This window comes from Rhodnius prolixus, unplaced genomic scaffold (assembly GCF_049639745.1).
Source record: "Rhodnius prolixus isolate KJV_2025 unplaced genomic scaffold, Rpr scaffold_14, whole genome shotgun sequence".
In the NCBI taxonomy this organism is placed as follows: Eukaryota; Metazoa; Arthropoda; class Insecta; order Hemiptera; family Reduviidae; genus Rhodnius; species Rhodnius prolixus.
The window spans coordinates 263020-280825 of record NW_027411594.1 but is presented as its reverse complement, the minus strand read 5'-3'; the positions used below and the strand labels follow the sequence as shown (position 1 = coordinate 280825).

The window sequence follows — 17806 nt, the reverse complement described above, 5'->3', positions numbered from 1 at the left end:
ATTTGGGTTGCATTCTGAGAACGTTTAACTTCCTGAAAATAACGAAAATATCTAAAATTAAGAATCTAATTGCTTCTGACCAATTTGGGTTGCATTCTGAGAACGTTTTACTTTCCGAAAACAACGAAAATATCTAAAATTAAGAATCTAATTGCTTCTGACCAATTTGGGTTGCATTCTGAGAACGTTTAACTTCCTGAAAATAACGAAAATATCTAAAATTAAGAATCTAATTGATTCTGGCCAATTTGGGTTGCATTTTGAGAACGTTTTACTTTCCGAAAACAACGAAAATATCTAAAATTAAGAATATAATTGCTTCTGACCAATTTGGGTTGCATTCTGAGAACGTTTAACTTCCTGAAAACAACGAAAATATCTAAAATTAAGAATCTAATTGCTTCTGACCAATTTGGGTTGCATTCTGAGAACGTTTTACTTTCCGAAAACAACGAAAATATCTAAAATTAAGAATCTAATTGATTCTGGCCAATTTGGGTTGCATTCTGAGAACGTTTTACTTCCTGAAAATAACGAAAATATCTAAAATTAAGAATCTAATTGATTCTGGCCAATTTGGGTTGCATTTTGAGAACGTTTTACTTTCCGAAAACAACGAAAATATCTAAAATTAAGAATCTAATTGCTTCTGACCAATTTGGGTTGCATTCTGAGAACGTTTAACTTCCTGAAAATAACGAAAATATCTAAAATTAAGAATCTAATTGATTCTGGCCAATTTGGGTTGCATTCTGAGAACGTTTAACTTCCTGAAAATAACGAAAATATCTAAAATTAAGAATCTAATTGCTTCTGACCAATTTGGGTTGCATTCTGAGAACGTTTAACTTCCTGAAAATAACGAAAATATCTAAAATTAAGAATCTAATTGCTTCTGACCAATTTGGGTTGCATTCTGAGAACGTTTTACTTTCCGAAAACAACGAAAATATCTAAAATTAAGAATCTAATTGCTTCTGACCAATTTGGGTTGCATTCTGAGAACGTTTAACTTCCTGAAAATAACGAAAATATCTAAAATTAAGAATCTAATTGCTTCTGACCAATTTGGGTTGCATTCTGAGAACGTTTAACTTCCTGAAAATAACGAAAATATCTAAAATTAAGAATCTAATTGCTTCTGACCAATTTGGGTTGCATTCTGAGAACGTTTAACTTCCTGAAAATAACGAAAATATCTAAAATTAAGAATCTAATTGCTTCTGACCAATTTGGGTTGCATTCTGAGAACGTTTTACTTTCCGAAAACAACGAAAATATCTAAAATTAAGAATCTAATTGCTTCTGACCAATTTGGGTTGCATTCTGAGAACGTTTAACTTCCTGAAAATAACGAAAATATCTAAAATTAAGAATCTAATTGATTCTGGCCAATTTGGGTTGCATTTTGAGAACGTTTTACTTTCCGAAAACAACGTAAATATCTAAAATTAAGAATATAATTGCTTCTGACCAATTTGGGTTGCATTCTGAGAACGTTTAACTTCCTGAAAATAACGAAAATATCTAAAATTAAGAATATAATTGCTTCTGACCAATTTGGGTTGCATTCTGAGAACGTTTAACTTCCTGAAAATAACGAAAATATCTAAAATTAAGAATCTAATTGATTCTGGCCAATTTGGGTTGCATTTTGAGAACGTTTTACTTTCCGAAAACAACGTAAATATCTAAAATTAAGAATATAATTGCTTCTGACCAATTTGGGTTGCATTTTGAGAACGTTTTACTTTCCGAAAACAACGTAAATATCTAAAATTAAGAATATAATTGCTTCTGACCAATTTGGGTTGCATTCTGAGAACGTTTAACTTCCTGAAAATAACGAAAATATCTAAAATTAAGAATCTAATTGATTCTGACCAATTTGGGTTGCATTTTGAGAACGTTTTACTTTCCGAAAACAACGAAAATATCTAAAATTAAGAATCTAATTGCTTCTGACCAATTTGGGTTGCATTCTGAGAACGTTTTACTTTCCGAAAACAACGAAAATATCTAAAATTAAGAATCTAATTGCTTCTGACCAATTTGGGTTGCATTTTGAGAACGTTTTACTTTCCGAAAACAACGTAAATATCTAAAATTAAGAATCTAATTGCTTCTGACCAATTTGGGTTGCATTCTGAGAACGTTTAACTTCCTGAAAATAACGAAAATATCTAAAATTAAGAATCTAATTGATTCTGACCAATTTGGGTTGCATTTTGAGAACGTTTTACTTTCCGAAAACAACGAAAATATCTAAAATTAAGAATCTAATTGCTTCTGACCAATTTGGGTTGCATTTTGAGAACGTTTTACTTTCCGAAAATAACGAAAATATCTAAAATTAAGAATCTAATTGATTCTGGCCAATTTGGGTTGCATTCTGAGAACGTTTTACTTTCCGAAAACAACGAAAATATCTAAAATTAAGAATATAATTGCTTCTGACCAATTTGGGTTGCATTCTGAGAACGTTTAACTTCCTGAAAATAACGAAAATATCTAAAATTAAGAATCTAATTGATTCTGGCCAATTTGGGTTGCATTCTGAGAACGTTTAACTTCCTGAAAATAACGAAAATATCTAAAATTAAGAATCTAATTGATTCTGGCCAATTTGGGTTGCATTTTGAGAACGTTTTACTTTCCGAAAACAACGTAAATATCTAAAATTAAGAATATAATTGCTTCTGACCAATTTGGGTTGCATTCTGAGAACGTTTAACTTCCTGAAAATAACGAAAATATCTAAAATTAAGAATCTAATTGATTCTGGCCAATTTGGGTTGCATTTTGAGAACGTTTTACTTTCCGAAAACAACGTAAATATCTAAAATTAAGAATATAATTGCTTCTGACCAATTTGGGTTGCATTCTGAGAACGTTTAACTTCCTGAAAATAACGAAAATATCTAAAATTAAGAATATAATTGCTTCTGACCAATTTGGGTTGCTTCTGAGAACGTTTAACTTCCTGAAAATAACGAAAATATCTAAAATTAAGAATCTAATTGATTCTGGCCAATTTGGGTTGCATTTTGAGAACGTTTTACTTTCCGAAAACAACGTAAATATCTAAAATTAAGAATATAATTGCTTCTGACCAATTTGGGTTGCATTCTGAGAACGTTTTACGAGTACTTCCCGAAAACAATGAAAATATCTGTAAAACAAGAATATAATTGCGATTGACCAATTTGGGTTGCATTGTGAGAACATTTAACTTCCCCAAAAAAAGAGGGATAATAACTTTTTTAATTTTTGATGATGGCTTTCAATAAAGGGAACATTAAAAAGTTCACACAAAGTTGTGACGTTTTGTTCTTGTTCTCCTTGACCTATTTTTTTTTCTTTTTTTTCCTTGATGTAGCTTTTGTTTGAAATTATAATCATGAAAATTGATATTGAGGAAAATTCTCGACCTTTAGAGGGGATATTACGCTTCCTGCAAAAAATTAAACAATGAACCCATTTTGAGACCAACTACAATCTTGCAGAAAAATTCTAATTTAATAATAGGTTACTTAGAACGTAGAGAACAAGATTTTTGTTCATAAAAGATATTTGATTTTTAACTCCGATCACCGGAATAATAATTGTATGTGCTCTAATACCCAAAAAAGAACTTAAAATTGAATTACGCAAACAAAACAAAAATTGCCACAGTATCAAAGAAAAGAATAACTTTAGATGCTAACTAACCATTTTTATATATAAAGGTATAACATACACACAAAAGACAAGATGATGCAAAAGGCAGATTACACAAGGCGAAGACTCCGCCGCTGTGGGGATAAAAAGTCGAAGAAGAGGATGTAAAGTAGGTATTTTCTGTGTTTACAAATTCAAAAGGAGTAGAGGTGGCTTAAACTAATTTTATTTAATAAACAAATAAGCTCCGGTTTTCCCTCTAAGCCAACTCCCCTTTTTCTCTTTATTTGCACCCTCCAAACCCTAGGGGGTTTTCATTTGATCTATGTTTGTATTTGGGTGCATTATCATTCCCTTCTTTCTATTTTCTGAACCTTCTTTTTTTCAGTGTATCATTAGCCTTTCGAAACGCAAAAAAAATTTAGAGATTATTCAGACACATGCTGAGCAATAGGAAAAAGAGAAATACTCTTAAAAACACACCCAAAAACACTATAACAAGTGAAAGCGAGCAATGTGTTGATGGAATTTACCTTTATGCCCTTTTAAAAAGGACAAAACCAAATATTTACACACTTGTGTTTATTTTTGTCCCTATATCTTTTTTTTTTTTTTTTTTTTTTTTTTTTTTTACGCCACTCGGATTTTATTTACACCCTCAGTTGGTACAGTCACTAGCAGTGGAAGAAGTGGGCCGTAAGAAAGGGCTCTTGTATGAAAGGGATCGCCCTTGTATTTATTTTTTGTGGATTATTATTTTTGCCTAATAAAAAAAAAGTAATAATAAATTTTAGGAAATATAAGTTCATTTATTGTCTACAGTTAATGAGTCAATAAAGAAAATAATGGATGGAATAACCCCTGAGTGCAACAAAAGTGGAACGAAGAATAGCACAAGTTTATGCAGTTATTGAAGCCTTATCTAAGTGGCTAACATGCTGCAAAGTGAAACTAAGAAATCTGCAAGGCGCTTAGCCTACGGTGGTAGTTGAGCGGTTATAGGCTAGCTACCCGCCAAGCTAAGATGTATTGTTGGTTTAGTAGGTTCGATTTCTAGTCTAGACCTTGGATTTTATTTAATGTTTAATATGAGAAATTTATAGTAAAGTATGTTAGGCGGCTATAGGCTAGACCCGCAAAGCAAAGATGTATTGATGGTTTAGTAGGTTCGATTTCTAGTCCAGACCTTGGATTTTATTTAATGGTTTTAATCTTGTAAGGGACCGGCTATAGGCTAGACCAGCAATACTAATATGTATTGTTGGTTTAGTAGGTTCGATTTCCCCAGTCTATACCTTGCATTTAATGGTTTTAATATTGTAAGGCGCCCCATTAGCTGAGCGGTTATAGGCTATACCCGCAAAGCTAAGATGTATTGATGGTTTAGTAGGTTCGATTCCCCCGCGGTCTAAACCTTGGATTTTATTTAATGTGATAATTTGAGAATTTAATTAGACGCCTCTGTCAACGAGGCGGCTCTCTTTTTCTTACTGGTGAGTAAGAGAGAGTAAACAAAAAGTCTTGATAAGAAGGAAGAAGACCTTAAGATGGCAACCTTGAAAATCATTTCACCACAGATAATAGAACGCCGTATTGCTTGCCTTGCTAATAAATCAGCCATTTTAATTTCACATAACTTTTTTTCCCAGTTGCCAGCTTTTTTTTCAGCTCCCAATAAAGTTTTGATGGCAGGTATTGGAGTGGCTTTAGCGCACCACACAATCTAAAAAGTTGTACGTTCTCAAATAGCTGCGTAGCAAATCTTATAATCAAAATGCGCAGGAAACAGTAATCTTCGATTTTTATGAACACAAAGAGGAATGCGCCGAAAAAAGTAATATATGAAAGTAGTGTATAGTATCGGTAATCAGGTGAATGATAAGGTGCTGTAAGACTAGAAGAATGTGTGTCTATGTAATAGAGCGACTATATAACGGTGCAAACCCTATTAGACATTATTTAATTTAACGCATCGTTAATGCAATGTACGCTTGGAGGCCCTTTTTTGATAGAATTACCTTTATTCAACTCAATACAAGGTAACTAGGCTAGTACAAGTAGCATTACTAAAGGGAACAACCCTATCTAAATAGAACGAAGGCACTTCATTTACTTATATGTAACTCGGAGAGCATGTAATTTAGTTACCACAATAATGGAAGAGAAAATCTTTGCACTCAGCCCCGAGTCTATTAGATGCATTTCATTTTATGGTAATGCAATTTTTTACAGTTATTAAATGAAAGAAAATTAATGCAATTGTCCTTGTTAGTGTAGAATATATTATTTAAAAAATAGATAAGCAAAAACCTTTGGAAAGAACACAAACAAAAAATTTTTCTTACTACGTTACTAACTTCTTATTTTTATAAAATGTACTTGGGTTCTAATTACTACTCATAAAAGGAGTTGTAGGGAGAAGTAAGTAGTCCAAAATGCTTTCCCTACTGTGATTAGATAATGGCAATACACAGAATTAAACTCAATGAAACTACAACGATCTTTCTGGATCAAAGGATTTTTTTTGAGCTAAGGATTTTGCGCTCTATACTTCCAATAAATCAAAAATCCGTTCATGGTGAAGCTTACAATTTTTTGCAATTCGAATTATATCAAATTTTTTGTGGAATTCAAAAGTAGAATGTTCAAAATAATTATATCTAATAGGAATAAAAATATATATAAAAATGTATTTAAAATGAATGGAACCTGTGAGAAAGAAAGATTACAGGTAATGTAGATTGTATTCTCATGGCAGTACACCTGATTTACGTTCATCAATCTTGTTCGTGAAGTACGCTGTTGGCATTGCCCCTGGAATTTGCTATTATTCTATGTTGACTTTGCCAGGATGCTGAGGTCGCTAGGCCAAAAGCTCTGGCTACCCGAGAATCAGATTGAATTCAAATGGCTTTTTTTTTTTGCCTTCTGTTAGAGACATTGAAAAATTACTTTGAGCTGCCCCACAGAATCTTTGTTCACAGTTTTCACATTGTGTTTGAATGAACGTTAGCAACAATTGATGGTCTGCCGTGACATATGGTCTTTAATATTCAGCTAAGGAGGTTATCAAAGCAGCTACTGTTTCTGACATTTTCCAGAACTCTATTTGGAATTTTACAGGAAACAATTAAATAATTTTAAATTTTCACAATAAGTTTCCATTATACCAAGTTAGGTGACTTGGACGAAGGCGAATAGCAAACGTACTATAACATCCGTGCTACAACGGAATGAAAAAAAGCAAAATCTAGAACTTTTATTTGAAAAATTTGTTTGGTAAAATTCGATTAAAGACACTTCCGCCTGAAGTGCGTATTTAGTAACCAAAACTTCTAATTTGAAGAACACTGGCTGACTGAAATTGCCACTTTAGTAACTTCATTTTTTTAAATTCATAGCGCATTTCTTTTTGGTTATTGTTGTTTTAGTTATCTTTAGTTAAAGATCTACCTCTTCCCAGATTTGAGAATGTAAGAAGGCACAGGAACTATTGGCTCGGTACAATAAAGTTCGTCTGGAATGGGTGCCGGGTCATGTGGTGATCAAGAAAGATGAAACAGCCGACCAACCGGCCAGGAACGGAACTAATGCTCTTTTCACTTGCCCGGAGCCTGTCCTGGGGGATCACCAAGGGTGTAATTCAGAGATTGGATCTGGAGGGAGCACGAAAAGAACTGGGTGATGTGTCTTGGGGGTCAAAGACAGCAAGACTCTGATGCCTCGTCTGTGTAAACTAAGTGCCAAAGAGACTCTGTGCTTGGACAGACATCAGATTACTCTAATCACAGGCCTATTCACAGGGGCAAGCTAGGTTCAGGAAGCATCTGTACAAGGTGGGGGGGCGTATTAGCTCGTTGAGCAGATTAAATCAGGAAGAGGAGGAAATGGCCTCTCACTTGTTGTTCGATTGCGCTATGAAACCTTTGAATCTTTTGTGACCAAAAGGAGATAGTAGCGCAAAAAGAACTAGTAGGGAAAGTCCTCAACCTCTTCAGAAGGGGAAGTTTCGTCTACTAGATCCAACGGGAAGGGCACAATAAGCCTCTTGTGGCTGCGGTGCCGTAGGGCATAGGTCCCACCCGTTTTCTAATTCTAATTCTAATTCTAGTTATCTTTAAATTGATAATATTTGATGATGAACTCAACTAATTTTTAGTATAAATTGCAAGTTTAAAAAAAAATTGAAAGTGCATTCTAGATTTTTGTATCTATTAACGGTTCTGAACAAATTATTTATTGGTCTTTAAATGAATTTTTGCCTAAAATTTGTTGTTACAGTTTTATGTTATATTTTGTTTACAACACTTTTCACTTAAATTTGATTACAGTAAGTAGTTTGGTGTACGTTATATATACTCGTATATCTGTGAAAATGCTCCTACAGGACACAAATCTCCTTATTAAGGAAGAAAACTTGCTTAGAAACAGACAAAGATATAAAGGCGGTCCTCGCCCTCCATTCCATCTCCGCTATATTTACAAGGGGAATGTAAGTAAGAAGAGCCCAAGATTGATGATCTTCCTACTACCGTGGGGAGATTCTGTGTCTTGCAGTTTGGGAGAGAGGTCTTTTTGCTTTTCCACAAAAACACATGCATGAAATATTTCTTATTCCTTAATTTTCTTTTGGAGTGAAGAATGGAGAATTTAGGCATTTATATTTATTATAAATTAAAATAACAGAAGTGTCTTACTTACCAGATTGGTTTGAGCACGCAAATAGACCTGTAACAGTTCAATGATTAGTTAGTAAAACATAAAATCATAATTAGCCATCTATTTTAAGCAATTTAGCTGACAGCTGACCTAAGTTCAACTGTGATTATAATAAAGCCTTTAGACTCATGATAAATTTGAAATTTTGCCTGTAACCATCTTAAATTGATCCTTAACTATAAAGTAAATTGAATCAAACATATGCCAGAAGCCCACATTATGTATTTTACCACCTTTATTAACATTGTAACTTTGTAAAACATTGTAAATGTAACTTTAATTTTTAATACAATTTTGACTGAGAAACTTTACTTACAATTAATAGAAGAACTCTTTCAAGAAACGATGAATGAGTTTCTAAGAGCTGAATATAGTAACCAATTCAAGTGAAATATAAATTAATGACAGTAATTAAAAGTAAAACTTTACTGCCACTTCTATATATTTAAGGCTAAAAAGTTAAGGGCTTTTTTTAAAAAAAATACTGAGTATTTAAAAAACTTTTATCTTTTCATATGCTTTCTTATTCACAGAAGTTGAGGACCAATTTAAAGCAATTGCTGAGACAAAATGTCTAATATGTAGTTTACTTGTTTAGAATTCATTTCTTAATATGTATTATAATTTATAATTATTTACAGTTGATGGAAGACAATACATCATACCAATTATCTGATAAGAAGTCTGCCATGAAAGAAAATTATTTAATATTTTCATTTGATTTGAAAATAATTACCACATTTATTACTGCATTGCACTTTATAATAGTAAAAACTGCAAGTGCACATTATTTATGAATAAAGTCATGGTTTATTTCCAGATAAAAACTCTTTCTAGCTTCAATTTAATCACAAAATTTGGTCAAAGAAGTTATTAGAAAGGGCTCAAGCTCAAAATAGGTCCATTGCCTCACCCTCGCTTAAACAAGAGCAGCCCTAAAATCATTAATAAATGTCCACGTCAGATATGAGAGGCATCTTTCAAAATAAATTCTCGTTGGAAACCTATCCCAATAGACGTGGTTTCACCTTTATGATGAAGGCTCATAAAACAAAAAAAAGTGAAAAATCTGTTTATCAAAGTATAATTTCCGCTTGGAGGAATTTTGACCTTAAAATTACAGCATCATGATGGCACTGAAACGTAATATAAAGTTTGAGCTGCCTGTTACTTCACGTTTGTGATAAATTTTGTTCAACGGGTGCAAGTTATGGACGCCCTTTTGCTCTTCATCTATAAATATTTTGTACGTTGAACTGGGTTAATCTTTCATCCGTTAGACATGTACTCCCTAATCTAGCGAATTCTAGCAAATAAATGAAGACATGACAATAAATGCATTTAAAAAAATAATCTAACTCTCAACTAGACACATACGTACAAACCTTTGTACTATAGCATTTGTACAAAGTCTTGGCGGTGTCACAGTGGATTCAATTTGGCGGATCCCTTCAAAGACGATAATAAATTATGTGGGTCCTTCCAAATTGATAAATTTATCTCAGCTTTATCTCTTAGAATGGATCCTCAGTACGGGTGGAAGGTCCTGAGAGCAATGGCCTATTTTGAATTTGGAGATTACAGTCTGGACGTCCGGCCGTACGAGTATTTCTGGCTTGTAAGACATCTAGCCCAAATTAGATGCCTTTCTTCTATTGATTTGCTTGCCTCTGAAGATATATCTGCATTTCATAAAGGGACAGTTTTACCAGCCTTCACCTTTTACGGATGTCCAATGGTTTTGGTTGGCAAACTAGTGATTAGAAAAAGGCTGATTGACAATCCAGTCGGTTTGATAGAAGATTCTATGTCTTTTGATATGAGTGGTTGGATTTCTTACTTGTAATTGTGGATTTAAGAGACATCTGTTCAAAATGGGACCTCAAAAGACCCATTTACAGAATTAGAAAAGATAGGAAAAGAAATTTCAATCCATCTCCTGCGAACTATTTGGGGCTAGAATAGTTAAGGCCTGTTTCCATTGATTATTGCTCCGATTTGTTCAGACAGCTGTGACTCCTAGTCTTCCTAGAGCTCCTCTTAGCTCAAGATTAAGGAGTTAAGACTAGGTCTATACTTTTGTCCCTTTTCTTTTTTCTTTAATCAGCCCAGAGAATGCTTCGGATAGCCTAGCGCTTGCCACCAGCTCACCACCGGTCGATAATAACATTGTGTTCATAAACACAAACACACAGTCCAGTTCTGGAGACCATAATATCAGGATGATCTTACAACATGTATTTCCTGTTAATATAGAAAACTTAATTTGATAATAGTAATTTCTTGCTTTCTGTAAGAGAAAAGAAATTTCGAGGAAGTTATTAAATCGATGTATCAAATAATCTTAGTGTTCTCTTCTTGTTTTTCTATTAGATTCGAGAGTAGCCATAACAAATTTGCAAAAATAATATTTCAGGACCAATCACTCCCAATAATGCTCCATCACAAATTACCGATCATACATTAAACTAAATTGATTCAACCTAATGAGTTGCCTATACTACAGTTGGAATCTATTGTGAGTTGAATACATTAAATAGTAATATTTAGAGAGAAAACAATGGACTACCTATATCGATTAGAACTGTGTCAACAATGATCGAAAAGTTAAGGGAGAGAAATTTAGTTCAAGGGACCCATCTTTGGATAACTTAAACCTTGTTTGTTGTGGTAGTTGTACTAAACCTTTTTGTTTGAATAATTTACTTTACAAAAACCTTTATTCTTTAACAATGGATTTATCTATAAATTGTTTTTCGAAATCCGGTTTTTAGTATTTAACTTTTTATCTACTTGAATACGGTTCATTCAGAAACATAAAGCGTTAACAAATGCAAGAAGGTTATTGAAAAACCAGCTGATACTACTAAATCGATTTACTCGATTCTATCGATTTAAATGTAACAAAGATTTTTCTGCTACTACTATCGTTACACAATGCACAAAAGTGGGTTTATTATTTTTATTAGAATTTTTTTTATTTTTCAAGAAAATTGACTTTAAGAGTCATCTGAAAGGGCTACAAGAGTCAACAGATTATCTACGTAAGAGCCTTTTCAATATATTGAACAATTCTTACTTCAATAAGCATTCACATGAATCAAATTCATGGTTAAAATATCTGAATTTAAAGAAAAATCTGTTTACCGAAAAAGCGACCTCAATCTAGCTCGTTATTTACCATTTTTTTTCCTGGAAAAACCACTGTTCTCTATGCACTCGCTAATAGGTCTTATTCAAGTAACATGGCTAAAGGGAAATATGAACTAAATCATTCCTCGAGAATTTTGGAGCTATGCGATATTTCATGGCAAATAAATACTTATATTGAAAAGAATATAGGATCGGGAAATCAGCTGTGAATCCAGGGAAATCCTTGGAAACTTAGAGGAGTCTTTAGTTAGGATCACTCCCTCTTTTTTCTAAGAGAGGATACATCTACCTTCATCAAGACAATGTGATAATTACACAGACTTTCGGAGGATTTAGGGGGATGTCAAATAACCTCCCTCCAAAGCCTCACTTGTTTTTTTTTTTTTTTGTTACTATAATATACGTAAAATCCTAGACCAAGATTGAATCCAGTTCAATAAAATACATCTTAGCAACTCCTAGTTTCCTCTCTTATATTCCCCCATTTCGACTATGGTTGCTTAGTGTATGGCGGTCTTTCTGGTGATATTGAAGCTAAGCTCAAGCGCCTCATGAACTGCTTCATAAGATTTATTTTCAGCATTCCCCAGAGACTCCCGCATTTCGCACTGCTACGATGAGTTGAAGTGGCTATTTTCCTTTCTATCGACGCCAATATTTTTTGGCTTCTTTCCTTTTTCAAGTCATCCAGTCTCAAAGGCCTTCCTATATTTTTCAACTCCTTAAGTTTAAATCCTCGATACATTCCCGTAACACTAGATCTCGCTCATCTGATCTCTATATTCCCTCTCACCGTACCTCATCCTTTGACAAGTCCTTCCTAATACGTGCTACCTCTCTCTGGAACTCCTTGCCTTCATCTGTCCGCCATGCTCCTACCCTTTCTATCTTTAAATCCCTTCTATTCAGTTATCTACTTTCTATTCAGCTTCCTCCGAAATTCTAATTGTTTTAATTTATTTCCTTAATTTCTGCTGTTATTTTTATTTTCACTTTTTGTAAATACTTATTTATTTTCTGTATAATCACAGGCCAAACTATTAAGGCCTCTATTTGTTCCTGTATTTATTCTTAGGGGACAATTGTCCCAGAATAATAAATTTCTTTTCTATTCTATTCTATTCTATTCTTAGCATTGGAGCTCCCAATCGCTCTACTATCAAAGCGCCTCTTGTAGATTTATAACATTTTTATTTAAAAAAATCTTCAATCTTTTTCAAGACAAATTCGAGAGATGGGTGGAGCTAAAGTTACCTCTAATATGCCAGGTCTAATGTTAATACTCGTCACATAGTAATACGGAAGTTCATTAAATTTAGTAACATTATTAAGAAAATTGGACCGGAACTCCCACTTCTTTTGAAAAGTCTTCAGTTTCAAAAGTCTCATTTTGTTTTAGTATAAATTCTATTTTTTACGAAAATTTCATCACGAATTGCGGAAAGCGTTCGCTCCGAAGTTTTATTTATATTTTGTAATAACTTATAGTTTTTAATATATTTTAAATATTTGTTTCATACTGTCTGTTCATTTTTAATTAACGGTTTATTGATTCATTAAGTTGCATTTCTTTAGATTTTGTTTCAATGTAATGCGTAGTACCTTTTGAATTTTTACCAGATTTTATGAATGAATAAAAGAAAAAAATACGGTTCTTTGAAGATTTTTTGTTTTTGAGTTATTGAGCACGAACAAGCAAGACCTACATAGCGTGATCTGTGACTGGGTAAACCCCAGTAAAGCCATATATGGGGGAAAATTCATTTTGAAAATTTAACGAGGTATCTGGGGAAAACTATAAAAAAGAAAATCTATTCCCAAAACTGTCACCCACAATCTCATCTGAAAATAAGTGTACATGGGAGAGGAAGCTATGGCTATGTGGGTGAACACGGAAGTGTTCAAAAACTATTTATAGATTTGCCCAAAAGAGGAGAGAGGAGGACAAAATGATATGACAGGTTATTTTTGGTTTTGTCTTTTTACAGTAGAAAAAAAAAAAAAAACCCTTTTGAATTTCAATGGGCGGGGTTCTGTGGGTCCCGCCGGGTAGTTAGGAGGTCGATAGAGGCAATGACGTCACACGCTGACGTCAGCGCTACACGTGGCGAACCCGGCCACAAACTGAATACGGAAAGGGTTCAACACGATAGTGTGAGGAGGTCGTACTTTCTACTCTCTGTCTCGCTTCCTCTATCCAGGGATTACAACCACAAGGACCCCCTCCTTTTTCCACTCCTTTTAACCAGTTCCCTTAAGTTGTTAGTGTGGGATAAGTAAGGAAAGAGATATACCCACAGCAGTTTTAATTGTGTGTGTTACGATAATGGTTACTAAAAGTTTCACAAAGTGACAATAGTTTGGGTTTATCGTCAAGTCAAAACTCTAGTTATCCGCTACATAAAGTTTACACTATTTAATCTCTCATTAACGACATTCTTATTAAAAATATCTGACAAATTTCTCTTATCTTTGAAAAAATAAATAATATAACTTTTTAATTAGAATAATGTTTATTAAAACTGTCCAGTAGGACAGTTGTGTAAAGGTTGACAGTCAGTCGAACTACGAGAATATACTCAATACTCAATAATGTATAATACTCAAAGCATCGACTAATGAATGAACTCTGTGAGCGGAATTAAATAACTAAGAACTGAGGTTAGACTGTTCCAATACTGCAAGAACACCTCCCAAAGGCGCCAATGGCCAGTATTTTTAGCCACACATTCTTAAGAGTAACTTAACTTCAAGGTGTACAGCAGGAGTGTCAAACTGGCGGCCCCCCGAGGTAATCTCTTGTGGCCCACGATGTTCTGAAATAAAATGAAAATAAAAAAAACAAGTTTTTATGAAGGAAATAGCGCTTAGGGGAGAGATCGAGGCAATATCGGTACACACAATTCCCAGTTTCTGTTTAACTACTGAAGACGGAGTATACACGTGGTCCCGGGCCTTTCCTGGAGAGGCCTGTGGGCTTGTATAAACGCGCTGACTTAGCTCCAGAGACGTTTGGAAGCCATTATGTCCTGCCGCTATCACTGGAATTCCAGAATGACGCGGTTTTAAAAGACGAAGTAGGAATTCCCCAAAATATATTCTTATTTATGTGAGAAAATATCCAAAAATATTTGCTGTACAAATTTTATGTTATTTTTGGAGTACGTCCTTGTGCGAGCAACTACTTCCGGCCGTGAAATTAAATAAAACGGCATACAGATCCAGATTGTCTGATAAACATCTAATCTACCTTAATGAAGATTGTCTGTTCTCAGTCTCTGAATCCAGATATTCGCAAAACTAGGTAAAAATTTGTAAATACGTTGTGACCCGCGTGAATCTTGCCTGTTACATCAAGTGGCCCGTGGTTTGAGTTTGACACACCCTGGTATAGAGTATTGTTTTATGTAAAGGAGGCACTGCCTTCAATTGTAGTTCATGAACATTTGGACCTAGCCTCTTCCTTCAAGTTCAACTCAAATTTAAGAATAACAAAAATAAAGTTATTTACTTTTAAACGGTGAATTCACTAAAGCATTTAGTCGTCTGTACACAGTTAATAGAAAAATTAAAAGAAAACATTTTACTTAATGTGTGAAAAACTCCGGTAAACCGGTAGTTTTTCTGATTTTCCAGCGGACGTACAAAATCCATTTCAACTGTGGAAAGAAAGCTTTAGGTCCAAGTAGAACGATATGAATTTTACATTCTGACTATGAAAATGAAACTGAGTTCAAGGGTGGAATGGAGAACACTTTGCAGTTAACCCAAGGCGGTAATTTAAAGAGAGAAGCTCGCCTCTCAACTTCAGCAACCGGCTGAAATCTAGCAGTTTGAAACATTGATAAGATTCTACGCATTATAAACTGGTTGTAATGTGTGCATATGTCTTCTCTTTAGACTTAATAATTTATTTCAAGTCATTATTACGTTTTATAAATTATAATATGAGAAAATATTTGAGATAATTATTTTTAAAATAAGTAAGAGATTGTGTTAGGCACCTACTCTTCTAACAAGACTCCTTCTTTCAACAAATCGTTGGTTATTGAGATTCATATCAGATTAATTTATTGTTCTCAATTAATAAATATTGACTGTAATGTTCTATAGTTGCAAAGATGTACAGTTTGTGACTGAGATAATTCCAATTTAAGGACAGTATTTCTGGAGTGACACGGATACTAGTGTCTTCACATTAAAGAGACAAACAAGGGCGCTCTCACAGTGAGTGGGCCATTGACAAAAGACCCTTTTCCAGGGACAGGTAATCAGCAAGGAGATAGTAAACTTGTCCTACATACATTCTGCAAGGGTCTTCTCCACCCACTCAATTCCCTATCTCTTTCTATTTGTCTATTTTCTCACTATCTCTCTGCTGCTTCTTCGAACTTCTTTTTTCTTTACCCACATATATATATATATATTCTTCTTTATCCCTGCATTCTTCCTTTGTCCATCATTCTTATTAAAGGGCATATGAATAACACTGACAGAGTTCGTACAATCTTTATGTACATTACTGTGTGTTGTCTTTCTTTTTCACACGTTACATCGTTTGAAAAGTAGAGAGATGCTTCAGACATAGTAATTAGTGAAATAGGTACATCTGTCTTAACTTTATACATAGCCATTTCTACACCGGAGACAAAAGATATCTTGGTATAATTATAATCTAGCGTTCCAGTTCAGTAAATACGAGTTCATCCCATATTTCTTTTCATATTGTCTTGAACCAAGTACTGTTCCACTTTTTAAAGATTGTGTTTCTAACTATCGTAAAATCTTATTTTGGGCATACTTCTTCGGTGAAATAAATTGTGTTTTCAGAAGTACAAAGTATTTTGCTAAATTTTAATTTATTTATTTATTGTTAGTTAATTTAAGGGGCTAAACAACCTGATGTTTAGGGTCCTTTGCCCCCGCGAAGTCTTCTCTTCTTTCTAAGGAGTTTCCCCACAATTAAGGTTTTCCTCGCCAAATATTTTTTTTCTCCAATAAACTCTATCCTCGGCATCACTCTCCGTCAAATCATGGCCTGTCATGTCTATATCGACTATAGACCTCCAAGCAAGTCTCGGGCGGCCTCTCCTCCTTCTACCATCCAGTTCCCAATCCAAAACCTGTTGGGGCAATCTATCTGGAGCCATTCTTTTAACGTGGCCAAACCACTGGAGTCGTCTCTCAGAAATAACTTCTAGTACCGACTTCTGGACCTTCATAATCTCGGGATTCACTCGCAGATCTGCGCCAGAAGTCCATTTCGGTAGCTACCAGTTTTTTCTGATCTTGCGACCCAACTGACCATGTTTCGCAAACCATACAACAATATATACTTTGCACTAGGGCATTATAAATTATACTTTTGGTGCCGTTAAGAATATTTTTGCTCCATAATACTGGATTCAGAATAGCAACAGCCTTCCGACCCTCAGCAACCCTTCTTAATATATCTGCTCACGCGAAATACTGGCTTCAAATTTGTTTTTTTTTGGGGGGGGGATAACTTACAAACCAGGCAAGCCTTTATTATTTTTTATTTTTTGATTTTTCAACGTAGTAGCAAGCATATTTATTGCTACCCTTTTCGTGGTTTCATCCATTAGAGTCTGATAATAGATTAATCTGTATAGTGTAGGGTAGAAAATGTAACCCACCTTATTGCGGTCTGTCCAATTTTAAAATATTATACGAGTAATAAATGTACCCGTAATCAAAGTGAACTTTGTAGCCATTTGAATGGTTTAGATTCGCAGGCATTATATAAATATTTAAGAGATGCACTCTCCTGTAGATCTATGTTAGAGAATTTAATTACGATTAATTTTTAAACACTACATTTTATTTTTTATTATTTTGCAACTCTGCTGACGGTTGAAGCAAGAAATGTTTTCAGTTTTTTTACGTTTTTCTGTGATATGTACTATTTTTCTTTAATAAAACATTATTATTATTATTATTATTATTATAGTGTAGGGCATTCGTCTTTAAAATTACGTTTCCGTCTCACTTTACACTTGTAGACTGAGTGAAGGTGGGTTTTTTTAAATGGTGGGAGTATGTGTGTACGTAATTCAAATTTTTAATGAATAATTTTTTTGAAAAAATAATAATAAATAAATTAATAGAATCTTTATTTTTGTATTTAAGTCACATCAACATCTGACGTTATTGGCGTCTGGAACTTTTCTTGTTTCAGTGCATTGGCCTTCCCTTTTACAGTAATTAGTTTCATTATTACCATTTTTCATCAGACAAAAGCTGAAATCACGAA

At 33.9% G+C, this 17806-nt stretch overlaps 1 protein-coding gene across 13 annotated transcripts in view; it reads right to left on the bottom strand.

Annotated features, from left to right (window-relative positions):
• Positions 1 to 17806, bottom strand: part of tutl (immunoglobulin superfamily member turtle) — a 313141-nt gene that overhangs the window by 86853 nt on the left and 208482 nt on the right. For all 13 annotated transcript variants that reach the window (XR_012456904.1, XM_074123055.1, XM_074123056.1 and 10 more), the window contains exon 3: positions 8362 to 8388. The gene's annotated coding sequence lies outside the window, so the exon portion shown is untranslated. The remainder of the gene's footprint in view (positions 1 to 8361; positions 8389 to 17806) is intronic.